The following is a 23,281-nucleotide window of genomic DNA, read 5'->3' as shown; positions in this document are numbered from 1 at the left end:
CTTACATGAGTTATTAGAGGATATTATAGGGAACTGATTTACTGCTTTGTGAACCAGCTTTGGGATAGACCAGAACATGGCCAATGAATTTCAGGGCTGTTTGCTAAGGGGAGGCAGGGTGGAGGTTGGAAATCATCATAGAGTCATAGACGGGTAGACTTCAAAGGGACCTTTAAAGATCATCTGTTCCAACCCCCCTGCCATGGGCAGGGACACCCTCCACTAGACCAGGTTGCCCAAAGCCCCATCCAACCTGGCCTTGAACACTTCCAGGGATGGGGCCTCCACAACTTCTCTGGGCAACCTGTTCCAGTGCCTCACCACCCTCATAACAAAAAAATTCTTCCTTATGTCCAATCTCATTCTTTCAGTTTAAACTCGTTACCCCTTGTCCTGTCACTACAGGCCTTGGTAAAAAGTCTCTCTCTCTGTCTTTATAATAAGCACCCTCTATGTATTGAATGGCCAAAATGGTTTCCAGTGCAGCATCTATATAGGTTTTGCTATCTGGGTCACAGATTATTTTTTTGTTTGTTGCCAATACAGGCCTGTAAGTATATTCTGTCTCTTCTGCTTCATCAGCTTGTCCCAGTCTTGCTTGGACCCCACCAGTGTCTTGTTTTTGCTCACCTAATCAGCTCGTCTTGCCTTTGTAGGGTTTCTGTGCCGCATCTGCTCTCTCTGCTGTTCAGTCCCAACCTGTCCTCCTGAAGCCTTGCTGTCCTGTCTCTTCACAGTCCTTCCTTCCCTTCTGCTCCAGCTAATCCCAAACTCGTTACCCTGGATAATCTAACTTTTATTCTTTTTTTTCCTTCAGTAATGCAATGTCCATTAGTTGTTTTTTCACACTCCACCCTTTCAATTTCTTTTCTGTTCCATCTCTGGTTTGTTGTCAAAGTTTGTTTTGTCCTCCTCCTCCCCCCCTTCCTTTTATCTCAGGCCTAACAGACCAGATGATGATGATGATGATTATTCCCCCTGCCTTGTGTTTTCCCTCCTGATGTGGCTGTGATGGTCTCTTCAACCAGCCAAAAGAATCTGAATTTCAGGTCAAATGAACACCATCTTGCAGGATTAGGTAGTTCCCTGCTCATGCCTTTGTTTCTGGAGGTATTGCCTCAACGGAACCATTTCCCTCCCTCTGAATAGCTTCCTATCCCCCTTCTTTTCTTCCTTTCTCACCAAGCAGCTTCTTTCTCTTCTTGGATGTCTTGAGAGAGTCACTGCTAGTGCAGGAGAGTCTCTGCCTCCCACTCTCAATCCTCTCTTAGTTTCATCCCCAGTGCAGCTGGATCTATGGTCTCACTTCCACCAGTTATCATCTGAGGGAGTGTGCTCTGCAATGTCCACGTGTGTGTTGGGTTTGCGTGGCAAGGTTTTGATAGCGGGGGGGTTACAGGGGTGGCTTCTGTGAGAAGCTGCTAGAAGCTCCCCCTGTGTCTGATAGAGCCAATGCCAGCCGGCTCTAAGACAGGCCCGCCGCTGGCCAAGGCCAAGCCAATCAGCGCCTCTGTGATAACATATTTAAGAAGAAGAAAAACACTTAGAGAGAGCTTTTGCAACTGGAGAGAGGAGTGAGAAGATGTAAGAAACTCTGCAGACACCAAGGTCAGTGCAGAAGGAGGGGCAGGAGGTGCTCCAGGCGCCGGAGCAGAGATCCCCCTGCAGCCTGTGGTGAAGACCATGGTGAAGCAGGCTGTCCCCCTGCAGCCCATGGAGGAAGGATGAGGGGGTGTAGAGATTCCACCTGCAGCCCGTGGAGGACCCCATGCCGGAGCAGGTGGAGGCACCTGAAGGAGGCTGTGGCCCGTGGGAAGCCCACGCTGGAGCAAGTTCCAGGCCGGACCGGTGGCCCCATGAAGAGGGGAGCCCGCGCCAGGGCAGGTTTGCTGGCAGGACTTGTGACTCCGTGGGGGACCCACGCTGGAGCAGTTTACTCCTGAAGGTCTGCAGCCCGTGAGAGGGACTGCATGCTGGAGCAGGGGAACGATGAGAGGAGTCCTCCCCCTGAGGATGAAGAAGCGGCAGAAACAACATGTGATGAACTGACCGTAACCCCCATTCCCCGTCCCCCTGTGCCGCTGAAGGGGGAAGGTTGAAGCCGGGAGTGAAGTTGAGCCCGGGAAGATGGGAGGGGTGGGGGGAGGTGTTTTAAGAGTTGATTTTATTTCTCATTCCTCTACTCTGTTTTGCCTAGTAATAAATTAGATGAATTCCCTCTCTAAGTTCGGTCTGTTTTGCTCGTGACAACAATTAGTGAGTGATCTCTCCCTGTCCTTATCTCGACCTACAAGCGTTTCGTTATGCCTTTTCTCCCCTGTTTAGTGAATGAGGGGAGTGAGAGAGCGGCTCTGGTGGGCACCTGGCCTCCAGCCAGGCTCAACCCACCACAACGTGTAACCAGGCTGGCCAACTGTTGGTGTTGAAAGATGTGATTTATAATACATGTATTTGTCTGACAGCATTTGACTTTGGCCTGTAGAGGTAAGTGGAGAAAGCATAGACCTTAGCTGAAATACAGTATGCTCCTTTTCTCCAAACATACTGTGTTTATGATCCAGGATAATTCAGCTAAAAGGATCTGGAAACTTTCAGAAATAAAATGTGGCATTTAATGGTTATGCTTCTTATTTTCTGAAGCAGTAGAAAGCTTGCACCCCTTTACTTTTTGATAGGTGAACCAGCTGGGGCTCAGAGGGTTGGAAGGGCTGTTCTGTAAGAGCAAAAGATCTCAGTCAATTTGGACAGGCTGTATTTGTTCCAAGAGCTGGGCTGTACACCTGGTGGATGACAGCTTTTCCAAAGGAGCCAGAGTTTGGCTGGGAAAGACTTCATTCCACCCTGTGGAGTGAAAGTGTTGTACTGACAGGGGAAAAAAGTCAACGTGATAGATACCACTCAAGATCAATCTGGACATTTTTGTTTTCACCAGCAGATGATGAGGGATCAGCTTGTAGTGCAAGGACTGGAACGTGGCCAGGACTGTGGAGATTGCTAGACAAGTTACTTACGTGACTGAAAGGCTTGGCCTGAGCCTGACATTGCTTTTTTTTTTTTTCCTCTCCTTAACCGCTACAGAGTGGAGGTGCAGACTTCCTATAAATAAATAGTGCACCGTTAGCAGTGGTATGTAAAGGACATAAGTAACATTTACGGTCCCATCCCTTAACACACTTATTCAATGCAAGATGTCAAAATATGTGACTAACAAATGGTGGAAAGTCTCTGTGAAGAATGTCAATAGGTTTTCTGTTTTCTCATTTCCATTTAAAAGTTATTCATAATACTCCGAACAGAAAGCGCTGTAAATGGTAGTAATTTTTCTGTCTGTTTACTAGAGAACTGCATGATAGTATCTGTTTAATAACTCTCAGTCAGCATTCAATCATAGGTGCTGAAGTTTAACCCTATTACACTTTGACTCATGTGGAAGATGATGATCTCTGGTCCATGCTCCAGAACACAGGGCAGAATAGTAAAAAGACTGCGTCAGTCTATATTTCCCTTTACACAAACATACTGAAGCTGGGCAGTGTTGTAGATATTTGGCTCTAGGTAGAAATAGATTTTGCTTTTCCTTCTCCAGCCTGACTTAAGATGCAGCCTGACAAGATGCCCCCAAGTTTGTCTGTGTGCTTGCTGCCACTGCAAGGGCAGTCCTAGTTCTGACTGTGCCCTGGGTCGTCCTTTATTGAACAGACTTGCTTGGATGGTGACCTGACTCATCCAAAAATGAGAAATTTTCTGTCGCTCAGAGAGATCAGGGATTGCGAAGCATCACAGTGAACTCTGAGGAGTGGACAAAGCAAGGGTGAGGGGGGAGTGGGTCCATCCATTCTGGCAGCAGGAAGCTCTTCACTTAGCTCAGCCACCCTGATTGACTGTATAGCAAATAGGAAAACGCTTGGTGCTCCGTCCCTCCCCTGTTGCCAAAGGCAGCAGAGTGTCTCGGAGAATAGTCTTCACAATGGTATAGCATGAGCAAGACCTTGTATTTTCCATAATCTTGGTCCAGGCAGTAACTAAACTGTTTGGATGAAAGTTCCCCAAACTGTTCAGTCTGCAGTTACCTTGAGAGGCTGCAGTCCAAATCGGTGAAAACAGAATCTTATTGTGTGAGGTGTCAGACGGCCTTGATAAACTCTTGCATGTTTTTTATGTTGCTTTAATATTTTATAAGGACAATGTGGTAAAAAAAAAAAAATAAGAAAATACAATTATTCAGATTTCGCAAAACTCTCGTCTGATTGCCCTGCACTGCTGTGCCTGAATGGTTCTCCTTCATATTTCACTGAAAACATTTTGGTTGGTCAGCTGTAGATGTCACCTCGGTGTGAGTCGGTGGTGAGGGTCACACTAGCTGCGGGACAGCTGGCAGGAGCACCCCACACCGTTGCTCCTCCAGCCCCACATTAGGTAGGAGGGAGTGCGACAGATTTGTCCAGCCTGTCTGACCTTGCCGCTTGCTTGTTCTGTGGGCCAGTGTGGGAGCTGGGCAGCTGGGATCGCTCTCCTTTCTCCTTCTGGGGTTGGTTTGTACATCCACTGGCTGTAGCAGGGAGCAGCCCATACCCTCACAGTCTGAGGAGTATCAGAGTGTGCAGGTGGTGTGGGTTGTGGAGCTGAGGGGAAGGGTGCATATTTTTAAACACAGTAAAATAGGATGTGCAGTGAGAGGATCTGGTATGTACCAGTCTGACCTGAACGAAGGTTTGAGCTGCTGCTGTTGGCTTTGGGGGGGAGTCATTTTTCATGGGAGCCTTCTGGGAGGGCTTGTGTCTGCATTACTGTTACAGTCCTGGGCTGCTTAGCCAAAGCAAATCTCTTGATTGTTACTGGTTTACCTTGCATTTTGAAGAAACCTTGGGTCACAGACATTGGACTCCTTTCCAATTAAACTAAACAAGAAGATGCTTTCTATCTGCTAATGGACGTTCACTCTATGAGACTAGACCAGAAATAGAATGAAGTGAACCACCCCAAAATGTATATAGTATAGTTATGGATGTTGTGCCCTTAACTTTATTACTGGGGAAAAGTTTTATCCACAAAAATAGCTTTTGGATATTTCTTGTTGGCTCATTAATTTTCAGCGGCGCAGTGCCCTTCTCATTTCAAGGGTATATGACTATAGTTACAGATGAGTTATAGGTGAACCCTAGACTGGGGAACAGCCTGTGGAAGGGCTGGTGGCAGAGGAGGTCCATTTCTGTGTGAAATGCTGGTTCTAAGTGGATCCACAGGGATCAGCAACTTTCGGCAGCCTGAGCTGGATGCTGAGGTGATTGAGTCCTGTGCCAGATAGCGACAGCGTCGCCGTGTTAGTCTGTGTTTATACCAGCATCATAGTTTTGAACTTATGTTGCTATAATTATTAGTCACTCTTGAGCCAATTGCTGTTGCACCAGATGGCCAAAGTGATCACGCTATAACTCTGCTTTGCCTTGTCTGAAAGTTCTCAGCATCCAACAGTGCCCGCAAAAAACGTAATCCACTTACTACTGAGCACTTCTGGAGATTTGGCCGCTTTATTGCGGTACTTTAATGAGAGCAAAGTTCCAAAAAATCTAATTGGATTTTTTTTATCTGCGTGTACTATATATCATATGAACTTTCGGTACAGCTGAGTTTGATCTGTAGAAGCATTATGGAAACTCATGTCAGCTGTTCTGAGCATACACACACAAGACCTAGCCTTAGTTTAATTAACATATGATATATGCACATGCATACGCATACTTTTTTTTATTTCACTCTGAATCCAGCAAACACAGAGAAAGAACAGAAGAAATTTTGTTCCTGCGTTCAATCTTTAGAGTATGTAAATGGATGGACTGCAAAAAAGTTAATTTGACTGTTGTCCAACCTCCTTCCTCAAATAATGGACAGAAAGAATTTAGTCATTTTCTTATGTCGTGGCTGACTGCAAGATGGAAGACAAGTTACAGGGCTGCAATGGTGCTTTAATACATTGTATCAACGTTGTGAAACAAACTGGTTAGGTTAAAATTCCATGTAGATTGTTCCTTGGCATATACAGTTACTGGAAGTCTATTTTAGTAATTCCTGGCATTCCATATGTGTAATGGCGTTTTGTGTGGGGAGATGTGTTTTAGGGTAATGACAAACAAATAGCAATCCCATCTGTATTTGATTATAGCAAGGAAGATGTAGAGGAAACAATTCTTTGCTATGGACTGAAGGGTCGGTCACTCTGAGGTTTTCTTCTTTGCTCTGCAAAATCTTCTAATGCAACTGGGTTCAAGGTGTGACTGAATTCTCTGCCAAATGTTGGTGGTGCCTTTAAATGAAACCGTGCTATAGCTCATAGTTAGACCAGCACCATTCTAAACAACTAGTCAGGAGGTTCACACCGTGTATTTACACAAGCTAATCTTCTAGATATGTTTCACAGGATTGTTTAACCTATAGGTCTGAAAATTAAAATTCAGCTTATTTTTATTCTTTATTGAAGCGTATGAAAATCTGTGATCGAATCTGCAGTGTATCAACTTCATTATGGTAGGGGGAGCTTCATGGACAAAATGTTTTTTATAGCTGCTCTTCCATTAGGAGCTGCAGGGGGGCTGGCCTGGAGATACTAAGTTTGTAAATGAGGACTCTCTGCTAGGCTGTCCCTTAACCTGGCAAGAAGTGAAGAAGTGTGAAGAAGCTTTGAGTGCCCACACCTTTTGGGAAGGGGGCGCACAGTAGATTTTAGAGGGAGAAGCTGGAGATACATCATCCCTTCTGCTAAGGGGGTAAAAGGGAGAGTGGGATGAAGGAGTACTGTTGTGTTTGCCTCCTTACAGCAGCAGGAGCAGGTGTCGGAAGAGAGGTGTAGTCACTTACTGCTCTGTTTAGAAGAGCTCGGTTTTTACTGTGCCGAACTGGCTATGGTCTGCGTTAGCTGTATGCGTTGGTTTTGTTGAAGAACCAGTGAGAAGAAAGTTAATGGTGGCCAGTGCTCTTAGTTGTGCTCCAAGACTGTGATTCACTTTTCAGGCTGTCTTTAGAGCTGCTTTGGAACAGTTTCCACAGCAGCATTTAAAGATAAAATTGATTAAGGCTTCTATAAAAAAAAATGTGTGCTGTAACAAATTTCTCTGCTTAATTGAGCAAAATCCAAGCAGGTATGCATTTTAACCAGTAAATTAATATATTGAATTTTTATATCTCTGCTGAGTCTGTCTGAAGGGCAGTCATGGGAGCAGAATATTGTCACTAAGCTCTGCCTCCAGGGACTGGAGTTGCATGTTTTGGAGCTGTCTCCAGGCCACCCTTGCAATCAATATTTACTGTAATTACAAATGAAATGAGGGAGTCTTAAAGTGGTGGGTGCGTTTAATAACATATTATAATAGCATAGCAATGAATTGAGGATTAATCAAAACTTTTTAAACTGCTGCTGAATTGATTTAGTGATTTGCATTTGGCTTAGTGCTGTATGTCTGTTGACAATAATTTACTTTAAAAATTGCATTGCAATTTTCTCTTAATTGTGCATGGTATACTTCAGGGTGACAGTGAAGATATTAAAATATGAGTAACAGATGTGATGTTTGTTAATGGAGCATCACATCCCATATATTTTCCTCATCCTGTTATTTATTTATCTGCAGATGAAGCATTTGCCTTTTAAAAAGAGAAAACCTACTTCTTCCTATCAAGTTTCTGTTTTTTTCCAGAGGGCTGAACTGGTCATCTTTGCCTCATAAATCAGTAAGTGAACAATAGCCAAGTATAATGGTTATGTACCATAACATTATTGTTACTGTAGGATTATTAAGTCTCAATCTGGCCTTCAGAATTTTAGATGTGCAACACAGCGTTTGGGGTCTGAGCTGAATATACTTTTGCATTCATGTCAGTGGGCTCTGTAGGAAATCCTTTGTAGCTCTATTCTGCCACAGATTCCAGATGTGGCCAGGTAAACTTGCTCTTGTCCTAGGTTAAATCTAGGAAAATTCTTTTTCCACAGACACATATCTTCTTATATTGACCAGGAACGACAGCATGCGCAGACCTACATGTTCTTGTATCCTGACTTCTTACATTGCTGCTGACACCCTTGCTCTGTCTCCTCTTAAATGCTCCATGCAGACACTTTCTTTTGTGCCATGGGATGATAGAGCACCTGAAGGAAGCCAGAGTTTTTGAGGTTTCTCTATGAGCAGATACTAATTTTGAAGATGCAGTGATGGGGAGGTACTAATCATGCTTCCCTGCTACTTCTCTTGCAATCTCTTGCTTCAAGAAGAGTGGTATCTTGGTTAAAGAATTTAAAAAAAAAATTCTTTAATTGCTATATCAACTTGAATTAGATTTCTTCTAAGACAAATTGCATGTCTTTGCTCAGGAGTAAGTATGACAAACTTAGATTTTGAAGGCTTTTTCTCCCTCTTATTTAGGTAAAGGAAGGGGGGAAAAAACCAAACCACCCAAAGAACCCAACAACCCTCCCAACCAAGCATTAGAAATGTATTAAAAATGCACTTTATTTTTCTATCAGTAACTGTTGCCTATGCGTTTACTTCTTTGATCACCTGTCAGAAAGAAAACTGGTTAATAAAACTTTGCTATGAGAGAAAATTACTTTGATGAAAGCACAGGAAGTTTAAACCACTTTGGTTTCAATTTCATCTTAGTTTTCTCCATAGGTCTGTTGAGAATGAAAATGTACTCTAAGCCATATATCTAATCTTGTTGTGATGTAATCATAACCTTTAAAGTCCTTTTCTTATTCTAATATAGCAGTCGTCTTTACCACTTCTGCTGATACTTAGAACTGCAGCCCAATATATTCCATTGGTGAGAAGCTGGTGTTCTTATTTTGTGAACAAGTAATCTCAATCTGTCACAGACCAAATTCATGGTCCATGTAACTTCTTGCTAAGAACAAGTATTTTAAATATTTTTAATAGCTTAATTTAGCCGTTCCTGTGTGTTTCCATAGAGGCAGAATGTAGCTTTTTGAACAGTTTTTTTCCCCAAAGAAATGCTGCAAACTATTGTGCTCTCTCTTGTTAATCATTCTGTTTAATTCCCATTAATTTCTAAGACATCATCCTAGTTTTCTGATTTACTTCCAAGTTTTACTGCTTGAATTATCATAACATAATCAATTTCTTTACCAAATCTCAATGTTCCCTTATGACTCCGCACAATACATATTGCGTGAAATAAGGGTAGACTGAATATATACCAGCAGGTACCAGAAAAATAGCTTTATGCAATAGCTGTTTGGGAAACTTTCACGAAAAAGACAGTTGCTACCCCTGCAAATGGAAAATAACCAGGTGCTGCTTTTTCATTGCAGTGATCTTCGACATAATCCTACCTGAGGTGGATAGGGGCACTCTATGCTGAGACTAATACCCTGGCTGAGAGTAGTCCAGCATAATCACAGATTAATTATTGGGGACCTCTTCCCACCTGTTGTAGATCAAATTAATGTGATAGTTGCCAGCGTTCGGCAGATGCATTGGATGATATGAGTTACTTCCACCGCTAGTCTTTGTGAGTGTTAGGGCAGCTCAGGCTTGGTGCCTGGGGATCCATAGGTGCTAGTACATAATTAGGTATGGTCTGGAAAGCACAACGTATCTATTGGATCAAGCTGACTGACTTCATTGTGTTTGATGGGATGCATCACAAGTGATAGGACAGACTGATGTTTAATATCAACTGCCTGCGTGACCTGTCTACCCCATGTGCCCTAGAACTGCTGTAATTGTGCAGAAAGATGGAAAGGTGTGATTTGTTACCAATGGGGTTTTGCTAGGAAAAGTCTTCAGAGCATTAAAATGGAACCTAAACTCTTTGGCTTTTCTGGTTTGTGTTACAGCTTTGCAGTATTGATACAGTGTATAACACAGAGTATAACCTTCCAGGGGAGGAGTCTCCATCCTTCCAGATACTCCAAAGCTGCCTGGACATGGTCCTGGGCAAGCAGCTGTAGGTGGCCCTACTCAAGCAGGGGGGCTGGACCAGATGACCTTCAGAGGTCCCTGCCAACCTCAGCCCTCTGATCCTGTGATATTTTTGCCAGTGTAGTTGCCCCTTAAGTAGAAGGGGTAAAGTTGCTATACTGGTAAGGCACTCTTAATGTAGACGTGACCTGTAATAACTTTGCTCATGGTATGCTATTCTATACCTTTTCTGTCTGTATTGCATTGCAGTAGCTGCTTTCTCCCAGCAAGGATTTAGTCACAAAGCGAGGATACTGTATGGAAAGCTGCATTTTGGTTGTGTGTACATTCATTGAGCTGAGATTTAACAGCACTTCCTGTACTGGAATTTTTGTGACCACTGAGATCCAAGAGAGCTTAAAAAGATAAAAATACAAAGGTGCCTAACAGGTGAGAAACATTGAGGAATTCTTATTGTGTGTGCATTTATTGTACTTTTGTGGAAAAAGTATTTCTGAAAATTTTTTTTTGGCAGCTGTGTGGCAAGTGTAATCCATTAATGTGAAATCCAGTAGCTTTTGTTTGTAGCTGATAATACTGTTCTAAAAACAAACTCGCTAGCTTCTGTCAAAATAAAACAACAGAAATATCTATTTAGTATTTGACAAATAACAAATTTTGACTTCATTTAAATGAAGTGCTTTTCAGCCCTATCCTCCTGCATAGGATAAACTTCAGCAGCTGAGTCTTGCCAAAATGAACTGTTGCTAGTTTTTGCCTTTTGTAGTGTCCTTAAGGTCCTAAGTAAAGTCAGTCCTAAACTGACCAGCTTTTTTTGGAAATGAACAATGAAAATAAAAACATGTAGGTGGTAGTTACGATGAGACCTTAAAGTAGAGTTTATTGTAGAAGTAAACTGTCCTTGACAGTCCAGCTGCTTTTCTCATAAAACCTTCTGCAGACTTCTCTGGGTGTGGTGTATGAGTGAGTTGTGAATGTTTCATGTTTTTGTCCTTGATGCCTGGCTGGGTGTAATGCTGTCTAAGAATAACGAGAAGGGCCACGATGCTTTCCCGCAGTCCCGACCCCTCTGTTGCCTGCTGACGCGGGGGCTACTCACATCGCAAATTATATCTGACTGGTAAATGACTCCAGGGTAGATGGCGAGGAGGTGCAAGGAGGGGACCTGACTGCTTTTTCCTTTGTTGTACTGCCTATCACTTTGTTTCTATAATCAGTCTCTGGTTTGTGCTTCATAAAATGTTCCTGTGTCTGTTGTTATACAAACTGGTCCGTATCTCGTGTTATGATAAGCACGGAGCTTGGCGCTGAGCAAGGGACTTGTGTGGCCATTCGAAAGCATTTGTGTTGACTGGGCAATATATGCAGAGACAGGAGAAAAACATATTTTGTCGTCTTTTAGGACTTCCAGGAATTGTCTAGCTGACTTTAAAGAAAATAATTTTCTAATGGAAACATTCAGTTCAAATTACTGCGGCTTTCTGAATTTCATAGATAAGTATGTGTTTTTTTTAAACTCATCTGAAGTGAAACTGAACTCTCAATTGCATCATGCATATCGGTGCTAATGTGTATAGCACTTGTATTGATATATTAACAAAGTAAGACACCTAAATTAACTGTTAACACCTGATTTGGGAGAAGCCTAGATTCTGAAATGCTGTGTTAACCACCACAGTCATTTCACTCTCTCAGGAACCAATACCAGTTGTCTTTTCCTAGAATACAATCATTGTGGGCATTTTTCATTATACTTGCTTAACTTACATATTTTTATCATACAAAGCAAAAAAGCAAAACTTAAGTCATCATTGTGCAACTGGGCAGTCTAAACAGGACTCTATTCAGACACTTTCAAATACATGTTTTCTAATCTTCAGCACCGTTTTTATAAAATAAAAGCACATTGAGATGAATAAAGTAATTTTTGAGGGAAAAGGGAAAGAAGTTTCAATGCCCCAAATCCTTTTATATAAATGCAATATTCATTGACTCTTTTGTAATGCCATATGTCAAAAATTGCCCTTTAACACAAAAGTAATCTTATTTTCTAACCTTCAAGGGGAAAACTATTTATAATAGTGAAGTATTTTAAAAAATTGGAAGCAGAGGGCTTGGGAATGTGAATGTGACAGTATAACAGTGTATTGAGGTAATATTTTATTGATGAAATGAATAAAGAAATACTAGTTGGATATGGCTGATTAACAAGATGAATCTGGCATATCTAGAAGTGTGTGCGTGAATCAGGAAGACTTTGGGGGTTTACTCCTTTTTCCTTTGTGCTTCACAGAGAAGGTAATTTAACCCTTCCAAATTTGCAAAATACCAAAAAATGAGAATTATGTCATATTGCATTCAAAGTAGTAACTTGTACGTTCTCCTGACTTTAAAGGGCTAAAAAGTAGAAAAGGTTGAGCTGAAGACTTTGATGAAGAATGTTAGTGAAACAGATGAAAAGATCAATAATTTAGAAATAACCAAAATGACCTTCCTAGTATAAAGGTTTAGCATTTTCTTCTGCATGCACATTCATTATTCACTAGTAATCATATACTTTGAAAGCACAGGCAGGCTTTTAAGTTAATCTTGAGGGTTTGTGAATCAAGGAATATGAGTATAGGTTTTCTGAAAAATAAAAAATAAATAAGAAGAAATAAGGCAAATGTTCAGAGAGGAGCTGAGTATTCAAATTTGGCTTTGGTTGTGTTATTACTGTCTCAGGACTTGTGGCATAGTTCCTTTATGTAATAAATTATTCTGTCTAATCTGTTTAATTTTTGTCCCCTCTAATCATAATATTTGAGCACCAGTGGATAAGCACACATTAATAAAATTAAAACACTTGTAAAGATGGTTCTCAATAACAGTTTTAGTAGTAGTTCAGTAATAGTGTGTCATGCTGAGGTGCCGAATACTAGTTCTGTAGGTACGAAGCCTTGGTTGGGTAGGACTGCACTGTAGTGGGGAACTGTGACTGACGTGCACGCAGATGTTCCCAGGCTAGTTTTCATATATCTATTTCAGGGACTGATAGGTTGGAAACACTGGTGACTTGAGCTTCACCCCTAGCTTACATTTGTAGGGACGTGATCAGGTTCATGCCTGCTCTGCTATTGATACCTATGCTAACAAACGTAGAGCTGAATTGGTATGGCTGCAGCATAGATAAACTCTGAAAAAAAATTTCAGTGACGTGCTGCCCTAACCAAGTTGACCAGGGGTTTCCACTGGCAAGTGGTTTGCAGCAGCATATGAAAAGGAGAAAGGAGCGTTTTTTTCTGACCTATTTACGGGAACTTCCACAATAACTGTAGCCACAGAACTGTGTGGGCATTTCCTTGTGTAAACAAGCCCTGCCCTCTGAAGAGGATAAGTGTGCAGCCTTTTGCTAAGTTACTGAGACTTTGGCCATAGCATGTTGCAGATAAGGAACTCTGTTTATCCCACATCTTACGTTTACCTTGTGAATTTCAAGTCCCTTTACAGCTTAATTTATGGGTATTTAGAGAATGAGAAATGGCAGCATTCGGTTTATAATTCAAACCGAAGTGATCTCCCTACTGCTTGTTAATTGTGTATGTTCATGTAAAGAGATCAGAAAGGTGATGTTGAGAGGAGCTTGGAATAACCTTACTATACCCAGGGTCATAGGTGGTGAAGGTACAAATGAGATTACGAGGACTGAGCCTAGGATTAGAGTTTACTTTAAAAAAAAAAAAAAAAGGAAGGACCTTGTTTTGTAGAATGGGGTTAAACTTTTGGGTTCCTAACTGGTGGCATTTTGGGTTTAAGCTTGTATTCTGTTTCACTGAACATAAATGTTTGTTCTTTTCCTGGTGCACAAAATACTTGTGTGCCCACTCTGTGGCTCATGGGAAAGTTATTTGACCAGAAACTTGTAGTATGCCCAATACTTAACTGTAGAAACAAGAACATCTTTCAACATTACTCATTTTGAGGAAATTTAATGAGAAAAGTAGGAAAATATTTCTTAAAACTTGTATTTGAAGTCATGTGGAATTTTCTGTATGAAAAAATCCACCATAGAGTTGGCACACACAGACATGAATATTTTAAGTTTATGCTTTGATTCTGCTTAATGCGCATTTCCCAACTGCCAAAGTATTTCTTGCTTTCCAGTTTACTTTAAGGGCATGAGTATTCTTTTAATCGTGAGCTGGCTACACATGGCATTCCCTAAAACACTTGCTCAGCTGCTTCCTAACTTGGGATCGATAACTTCATAGATAATTAAACTAACCACCTCCTAGAGATAGATGTCATCTTCTATATACTTTATACTCCCACTCTCCCACTCATCCTTTTCGACAGCCTCTGCTTATGCTAATCTGCCGAGTTGAATATTAATACATCAGTGCCAGAATGCCTGGCTTTAGCCAGGGAATGATCCTGTGCAAACAGCTGCACTATAGGCATTGTAACTTCATAGCTTGAAATGCAGGGGCATATTTATTTATCCTAAATATAACTAACAGCAATAGAAATGCATTTTTAAAAATTTGCACTTAAATATCAGCCCAGCTGTTGTTGTTATGATAATCTGCTTGAAATTATTGTTTCAAAAGTTCTGAAATATTTTTTTGACTTTTAAAACTAGGATACACTGATGGTTTTTTTTTTTTAAACCTTTAGATACAGTATTTAACTTGTGATTTATATTAAAGCACAACTAGGTGACTGCCACAAATGCATAACCTTGAACAGCTGAACTGATCTGAAATTTATAATTCTTGTTATGAAACATGACACTGTTCTGCAGCAAAAGACATTAAGCTGGTGTAAAAAATGCGGTCTTCTCTTAGGAAAAAAATGTGCATTCATGGTTTAATGGTTTTTGATCTAATTCAGCACAGTTAGTGTACTTGTTAAATATAGTTATAATTCTTCCTGAATTGTGTTTATCTTCCAGTGGAAGATAAAGCAGGTATATTCCTTTTTAAGGCAATTCCAATGTTCTTTGTTTTTTACTTCGCAAAGTTTAACTTTGGCATTTCATGTAGCCTCAAACAAGTGTAGAGTCTAGATCCAGGCTTTCTCTGTTAAAGATTTAGAGATGTTAAGACCAGGGATTAGACAAATCTCTGAAGAGGTCATCTATAAAACACAGATTATAAGCCTTTCGGTTATGTTTTGGAACAGTATACATATTAACCTTTGTATTTGCAAAAGGTTGGAACACACCTTTTGCCAGATCAAAGAAAGTTTGAGGCACAAAACACAGTGATATAAATTGATGGGGGGAAAAAACCAGTTCTGTGCTTCAGTGTGAAAACTCTCAACTTTCAGTCAGTGATTGCTAATCAGTGACATTTTATTTTTGTATGACTTGCTGTGATGCCTAAGATTTCTGGGGGAAAAAATTGCATAAAGCTGAGATTATTCTTAAAAGGCATTTATATACTTATAATTTTGTATCTTTACATAGAGAAGACTGCTGCTTCTAAAGTACCCTGGAGCACAGTAGGCTTTTATCAGTGAGGCTGTAAGTTTGCATAGTGTAATTGAAGGGTCTGCTTACTGTTTGTATAATTGGAACACTAGTAGGACAATATTTTCAAAGGTCAGTATCTCTCCTAGAGGAAATCCTACTTGGTTCCTCTGTAAAAACTCTCTGTTAAAACAAATCAGAATGGTTAGTATGTGGGTCATGATGAAAGACCTGGTAGCTCTTGAGTCATTGTCTTAGTACTTAAAACGACCAATGAGACTGAGTATAAATCAACAAGAAATTATGACTGAGAAAATAGTAGGAATATATTTTTGATAGTCATTATATGGCTTGATATGTGTAGACAAGTTAATATTTTTTTATATAGCTGTCTCAAAAACCACTCAGGAACAAATCACCAAATTAAAAGGAAAATATGTTTAAAATGTTTAATACCTGTGCATTGCCATTCCTCTACTGAATCTTTTTTAGTAGTGGAACCCATTTTAATATTCCAGAATACTGAAACTGATACAAAATTAATTTGTATAAATTTCCCTATGAATACATGTTAGAACAATCAAATATATGATAATTGCATGGTTGTGGTGAACTCTTTATTTTACTCAAATTTAAATCTTAATACAGTCATTGGGACCTAAGCTCGGAGGGGAGGTGGGAATGAGGGGGGAAGGCAATCAGTTTTCTCTGCAGCAGTTGCCCTGGCTTGCTCATCCCTAACTCATTTTTCTGCCCCCACCTCAGCTTCCTGGCAAACCAAATTTTAGTGAAATGTTAGTAACATAGTAATTTTTTAGACACCTTCTTGTTTAAAGTACAAAACTGTTAGCACTATCCTAATGGATTTAATTGAAACAGTTGAAAAGTTTCTCATTAATAAGTAACTTTAATTCACGTGCTGGCAGGTTTTTAATAAGCTTGTAAGTAATATGCAATAAAATATATTTGTGATTCTCAATATAATGCATATTAAAGGAAAACTATATTAAATAAAAATTAAATGAATTAATACCTTTAAAAAAATCTTTATTGCATATTGTACTAGTAAAATTAATAAATATCTACTGAGTGCTTATGTTATAACTCTGCCAATACCCACTTGTGCCAGACGATGTGCAGACAAGGAGTTTTTTCGTGGAACCATCGTGTTTCAGCATGGTAGTGTAAGCACATTGTTATGGCAGAAGACACTTGGTCATAGCAGGGATTCCCAAGCTCATCTCAGGTAGGCTTGGCTCTTGCTGCTAACACCTCTCCGAAACAGCTGCTGCTGTCTTCTGATCCACCTTATCCCATCTTGGCTGGTTTAGTGGGCTGGCCTCCATTCCCTTGCCTTATCCTTGCTGTTATACAACATGGACTTCAAAATAATTTGCTCGGCAGAGTTTATTGACATAGTGGTCCACTGCATTCTTCATCTTGTATTTAATTTTGGCACAGTATTCTGAAAACTCCAGCATACTGGAGTAGCAGTTGCAGCAGTTGAATACAACTGAAAGCAGCCCTAGGGCTAGAACAGAATTACTGCACTTGCTGAATCAAGAAGTGGAGGAGAAAAACATGACTAGTAGTGTCTCTTTTTTCCCCTCTTTTTTTCATTGCCCCTTATTTTTGACTTCACTTAAGCCAGTGACAGCATATAGATTAGCTTTAAGCATTTAAATGGTAAAATTAATTGCAATCTAATACAAGCTGTCTAGCTCCACTCTTTTCTAGTTTGTAGGCTCTATGCAGGAGTCTGGTTTTCCCCTGTTCCCAATTTTAAAATCTCATCAGCTATAGCTTTCTCCGTAGTGAATGGTTGCAACTGTTTATATATAAAGTATATATATTTTCCACCCTTTGGGGCTTTGTAGCATTCAAGTGATGATAGCTAAAGTGCTTAATTTTCCTCTTATTATGGATTAACTATATCTTTAAGGAGCTAATTTGGACATGGACATGACAGTGTAATATTTTTCAAACGACTTTGCCAGTTACTCAGTACCTTTCTCCATGAAGTTTCCTTTAATAATGGAAATACTTTTCTTAGTAATGGAAAAACTAAAGAAAACTGTTATTAGCTCAGATGTTGATGATTCAGGCTAGTAAAAGTCAATTTAGTTGAAAAGGTAGCACCACTTGAAATACCTGGCCTGAGATACAAATAGGACTAAACTGTTCTTTCTGGTGGAAGAATTTTGCCTACCCTCTTGTGTCAGAAGTGATTGGTGGGTCTAAGCATTTCCACTCTCCTCTCTTCCTGCACTGGGCAGCAGATGTTCCTGCATGAAGAGATTCAACAGTATGTTAACAATTCCCCAAATTTTTTTGGCAGCCAAATACTATCACTTCATATTTGGTCACTAGAGAAGGCTTTTAGGAGCCTTGTAGGAGTTGCTTACTGGTTTGGCTGGGAATCCTTTTGGTATAGCTGGTTTGTCAGAGGGTATGGGTGCCTGTAATAGAAATGGGAGTAATCTTTCTTGAAATCAAAGCCTTATTTCATTTGAAATTGATGGTAATTATGATACTGGATGCTGGGTATTGATAATGGTAGGGTATAAGCTCTTAGAATGAAATAGAGAGGGGAAGAAGGAAAAAGTAGTGTTGTGTGATTTTTAAAAAAAGAAAACACAGACCAACAACCTACTTTTAAATAAAATATTCTTTTGAAAATACGGAAGGTGGGCTGCAAACAAAGGGCCTATTTGTTTGAGATCGAATGAGTTTCAAATAGTTGCAGGTGTTATGTGACCTTGAGTCTCTGACTTATTTTTGCACTTATAGCCACACTATTTCTAAAAAGAACAAGGAATTTTAATTTTTTTTGAAAGCATGTAACATTTGGATACGTCCTTTAAAAGCCAGCACTGTTTGCAGCATCATTTGCCAAAACTGAGGGCTTAAATCAACACAGAAACCTGAAATTATGTTCTCATTTGATAATTTGACACTGCACCTGTGTGTCTGCCTAACTATGGATGATGAAACACCAGAGTGTAGGGCAACATTTGAGTGTTGTAGCATGCTTTCAGCATTGGTTTGAGCTGATCTAAGGGTATTTACCATGGATGTGTGGTGGGTTGACCTTGGCTGGTTGCCAGACGCCTGCCTAGCCGCTCTCTCCTGCTCCTGGGGTTTCTCCTGGGGCCACAGGGGCACCTCAGCGGGAGGCCTGGAGCCCCTCCTGCCCTCCTCCCGCTCTCCCCTCGGGGCTCGCAGGGCTGTTTCTCACCCCATTTCCCTCAGCCCTGGCTGCCGGGCAGCGCTTTGCCCTTTCTTACCCAGGCTTTCCCCGAGGCGCCTGCCCGTGGCTGAGGGGCTCAGCTGTGCCCTGCAGTGGGGGCCCTTGGAGCCGGCTGGAACTGGCTGCTCCCCCCCACAGGGGCTGCACCTGCAGGCCCTGCCACTACCAACACCTTGACACCTGCACCAGGTACAACATGCACAGGCTGCCTGTCATTGATGGGGGATGGCTTCATCTCTGTCCTCCAGTGCCTCCTGCTCCCAGCCCTGTGGCCTTGGCCTTCTCTTGCACTGACTGAGGGGATAACTATGCTGTGGGTAAGTCACTTTAACTCGCTGTAATGGCAACTTGCCGAGCACCGCCACTGGTATAAAAAGCAGCAGGGAAGGAGGGTGGCTGGCTGTTAGCGGGAGGAGGAGCGCTTGTGCCAGCGTGCACACTTCTCTCAGGTTGAACTTGACAAGCGGTAATGATCTGCACTGATGCCAACAGACATTGTCCCTAGTAGCTTTTTGTGGTGTGTTGACCCTGGCTGGGGGCCAGGTGCCCACCAGAGCTGCTCTCTCACTCCTCTCATTCAGTAGACAAGGGGGAAAAGTACAACAAAAAGCTTATGGGTCGAGATAAGGACAGGGAGAGATCACTCACTAATTGTTGTCACGAGCAAAACAGACCGAACTTAGAGAGGGAATTCATCTAATTTATTACTAAGCAAAACAGAGTAGAGGAATGAGAAAATAAAATCAACTCTTAAAATACCTCCCCCCACCCCTCCCATCTTCCTGGGCTCAACTTCACTCCTGGCTTCAACCTCCTCCCCTCTCAGCAGCACAGGGGGACAGGGAATGGGGGTTACAGTCAGTTCATCACACGTTGTTTCTGCTGCTTCTTCATGCTCAGGGGGAGGACTCCTCTCATCATTCCCCTGCTCCAACATGGAGTCCCTCTCACAGGAGGCAGTCCTTCACAAACTTCTCCAATGTGAGTCTCTCCCACGGGCTACAGTCCTTCACGAACTGCTCCAGCGTGGCCCTCTCCCATGCGGTGCAGACCTTCAGGAGCAAACTGCTCCAGCGTGGGGTCCCCCACAAGGTCACAAGTCCTGCCAGCAAACCTGCCCTGGCGTGGGCTCCTCTCTCCACAGGTCCACAGGTCCTGCCAGGAGTCTGCTCCAGTGTGGGCTTCCCATGGGCCACAGCCTCCTTCAGGTGCCTCCACCTGCTCCAGCATGGGGTCCTCCACAGGCTGCAGGTGGAATCTCTACACCCCCTCATCCTTCCTCCATGGGCTGCAGGGGGACAGCCTGCTCCACCATGGCCTTCACCACAGGCTGCAGGGGGATCTCTGCTCCGGCGCCTGGAGCACCTCCTCCCCCTCCATCTGCACTGACCTTGGTGTCTGCAGAGTTTCTTACATCTTCTCACTCCTCTCTCCAGCTGCAAAAACTCTCTCTAAGTGTTTTTCTTCTTCTTAAATATGTTACCACAGAGGCGCTGATTGGCTTGGCCTTGGCCAGCGGCGGGCCTGTCTTAGAGCCGGCTGGCATTGGCTCTGTCAGACACAGGGGAAGCTTCTGGCAGCTTCTCACAGAAGCCACCCCTGTAGCCACCCTGCCACTACCAAAACCTTGCCACGCAAACCCAACACACTTTTTTAGTCATCTCCAGAAGCAGGGAAGAGCAGGAGCAGAAACAGAAGGACTAGTTTTCAGCTGGATTAGTCTCTGATCTGAGTGACCTCATGGTTTTGTGAGTGATGGCACCTGCGTGGGCTGGGGGGCCTTGCCCCAGGTGGTGGCAGCTTGGAATCACAGTGTTCCTGCCTGTGGCAAGGGCCGCTTCCACAGGCCCTGCCAGGGCAGAGAGGTGCTTGTCTCCCAAGGATGTTGGTCCCTCCATCTCTGCCTGTGAGGTGACCATTCTCCAGGTAGGAAATTTTACGTCTAGAGGATCACTGTGTATGAATTTTGAGCCTTGTTCTACCTGCATTGCTAGAGTTGGCAGTGATTTTTGTACAGTGTTTATTTCGCATGGTGGTGCTGAGCTGCTTCTGAAGTTGTTGTGTGCATAAGTTGAATGTTTCACCACCAAATTCTAGATTCTGAATTTCTAAATAGGCCTTCTGGAAGACAGAAGACTTCACAAATGCGGTTGAAAGGGTGGATTCTGTTTTTCTTGCAGAGATAATGCTGGGTTAGGACTTTAAAGAATGCTTGTCACTACCAGGCTGTGTGCTTGCGTAGATGTAATCTTTTGTTTGCATGTGTTTGGCCTGAAAGCATATCCCAGTTGTCACTACAATGTAATACTGTGTTATAAATACATAATTATTGTAGAACTGAATATAAGGTTTACAATGCATTTTAGTAAAGGAGACATACAAATATTTCCTTGTGGTTGCAGTGTGAATTATGCACAGGCACCCATATAGATGCTTTTCTTCTTTCTACATCCATTAATCCAGATTGCCATTAACATGAAGAGAAGCTCAACTGAGATCTGCTTTGGAGGGGATTCAGTTTTGGAAGGAGAGCACAACACTACAGTGGCAATGCTTTTCTTTCTTTGCCCACTGGTCAAATTGTTTTTGTCTTTCATTACTGGATCATGGTGTCAGGGCTATAAAAATTGCCTAGAGTAAGACTTGCTATTCTTCTTTCATGTAAAATGATAGATGGGTGTTGAAATTGTGGAGTAGTTCTGGTAATACAGACCTCTGAAAATGATTTGGTTTTAATGTACTCAAAGAATGTTGTATGTTTAAATGGTTAGGCTCTAGTTTAAGAAAAAAAACCCCACAGAAGAATAGTTCTTATTTTTAAAAAAAACTAGTATTTGCAATGTGCTGGATTTTTTTATGACAACACTTTTGAAACCAAGATTGTGATTTGTTTGAAGTTTATTGGTCAGTGTAAAAATTTACTGTGAAAGCATTTTCGTCAAGTTAATTTTTCAGGGGTATGAAGTTTGAACTTTGCAAGTTTAAATATTTAGCGTTGAGCCTGGAAGCTGATGCACTTCCTATCAAAAATGTTATAACTCAAATTATAAGCAGAGTGAGTTATTCCAGCATCCTTATGGGTAATTTTTATTCTATTTATGTGATTAATTAATGCTCGTTATGTTCCACTGAACTGCAGAATGCTAAAATGAAGACAAAATATTTTATGTTTATTGATTTAAGTTGATTATTTAAATATATTGGATTAATTGAAGTAAGAAATTACCTGGATATCCTGCAAGCATAATAATTTAGTTGATCACATTGTTTTGATCTCTTAGTCTTCAGAATATGTTTATATGTGTGCTAAATTGTTAATGACTTGTTCAGATGTCTGCATTCTTTGGAATAATGAAATCGCTGTATATTGAAGTGGGAAAACAAAGCTCCTCCAAAGTGCGTCAAATGCAAGTGCAATTTTAGAAATTGGAGCTGCTTAATGATTTATGCGCACACAGGCTCATTAGAAGTTTTGTCAAACATTTAAAAATTTAGGGACACTTGTGGATGATTATTTAAAAATAATTTTTAAAATACTTACGCAACTGTAGAGCTCAGCCTCTGACTGGAACTGTAAGGTATCACAGTCACTCAAAGTGATAATATGATAACTTAGCTTCATTTCACCGATTCTGAGATCGTGTGCTCAACAAAATACTGGTACTGTAAAAGTGGAAAAATCATTTTCAGGGTGCCTGATCTGTGTAAAGCTTTTTATTTGTTTTGCCATACCTCTGTATTTCAGTTAGCTTTTGTATTCAAATAACTCCAAATAGATGTGTTGGGGTATGGGTTTTTTTTTTTACAGTACTTGAATATGTCCATTGTTTTCTTAGCTAGCTTTTTTTTTTTTTGCATGTGCAATAATTTTCATCAAAAAGTTTATACTGTAGCTCAGAGCATCAGTTTTGTGGCTGGGAAAATCTAGATAAATATATATAGATATCATTGTGAAGATAAAAATTGTAATGTAACTAGGATGACTCCTTTTAGAGTTAATTGCTCTGGGGGTGGGTTGACAGGAGTCTAAACATGAGCCAGCTGTGTGCCCTGACAATGCTGAAGGCTAACAGTGTCCTGGGTTATGTCAATGGGAGTCTAGCCAGTAGGTGGAGGGAAGTGATTATTCTCTGTTATTCGGCATTTATTAGACCACGTGTGGAATACTGTGTCTGATTTTGGCCCTCTTAGTACAAGAAGAGCGTTGATAAACTTGAGTGAATCCAGTGAACAGCCAGCAAGATGTTCAGGGGACTGGAGCACGTAAGGGAGAGAAGAGATGGAGAGAGCTGGGCTTGTTCAGCCTGCAGAAAAGGTGGCTTGAGGAGGCCTAGTAGCAGATATATGGTGGAAGAATGCGACGTAAGTTCTAAATTAAAGCATGGAGTTTCCAATTCTGAAGGAAAAAAAAAAATCACTATGAGATAGTTATGCACGGGAGCTGGTTGCCCAGAGAGATTGTGAAATCTCCATTCTTGGAGGCTGTCAAGAGCATGCTGGATGAAGCCCTGAGGAGCCTGGTCTAAATTCACTGTTGGCCTGCTTTGAGCAGGACATTGAACTAGGGGCCTCCTGAGGTCTCTTCCAAGCTGAAAGTACTGTGATTATATGAAATGCTAAGTGATGACTGCAATGCAGGACACGCAC

At 41.5% G+C, this 23,281-nt stretch overlaps 1 protein-coding gene across 17 annotated transcripts in view; it reads left to right on the top strand.

Moving 5' to 3' along the window:
• SEMA5A (semaphorin 5A) overlaps positions 1-23,281 on the top strand; it is a 356,558-nt gene that overhangs the window by 32,004 nt on the left and 301,273 nt on the right. For 4 of the 17 annotated variants that reach the window (XM_054816279.1, XM_054816276.1, XM_054816277.1 and 1 more), the window contains one exon: positions 7,623-7,722. The exons of 12 other annotated variants lie outside the window; for them this stretch is intronic. The gene's annotated coding sequence lies outside the window, so the exon portion shown is untranslated. Of the gene's footprint in view, positions 1-7,622; positions 7,723-10,181; positions 10,362-23,281 lie in introns of all 17 variants that reach the window. One more of the 17 variants, XM_054816275.1, reaches the window with a different exon arrangement.

This window comes from Grus americana, chromosome 2 (assembly GCF_028858705.1).
Source record: "Grus americana isolate bGruAme1 chromosome 2, bGruAme1.mat, whole genome shotgun sequence".
Taxonomy (NCBI): domain Eukaryota; kingdom Metazoa; phylum Chordata; class Aves; order Gruiformes; family Gruidae; genus Grus; species Grus americana.
The sequence above is the reverse complement of the archived record's forward strand: the minus strand, read 5'-3'. Positions and strand labels throughout refer to the sequence as shown.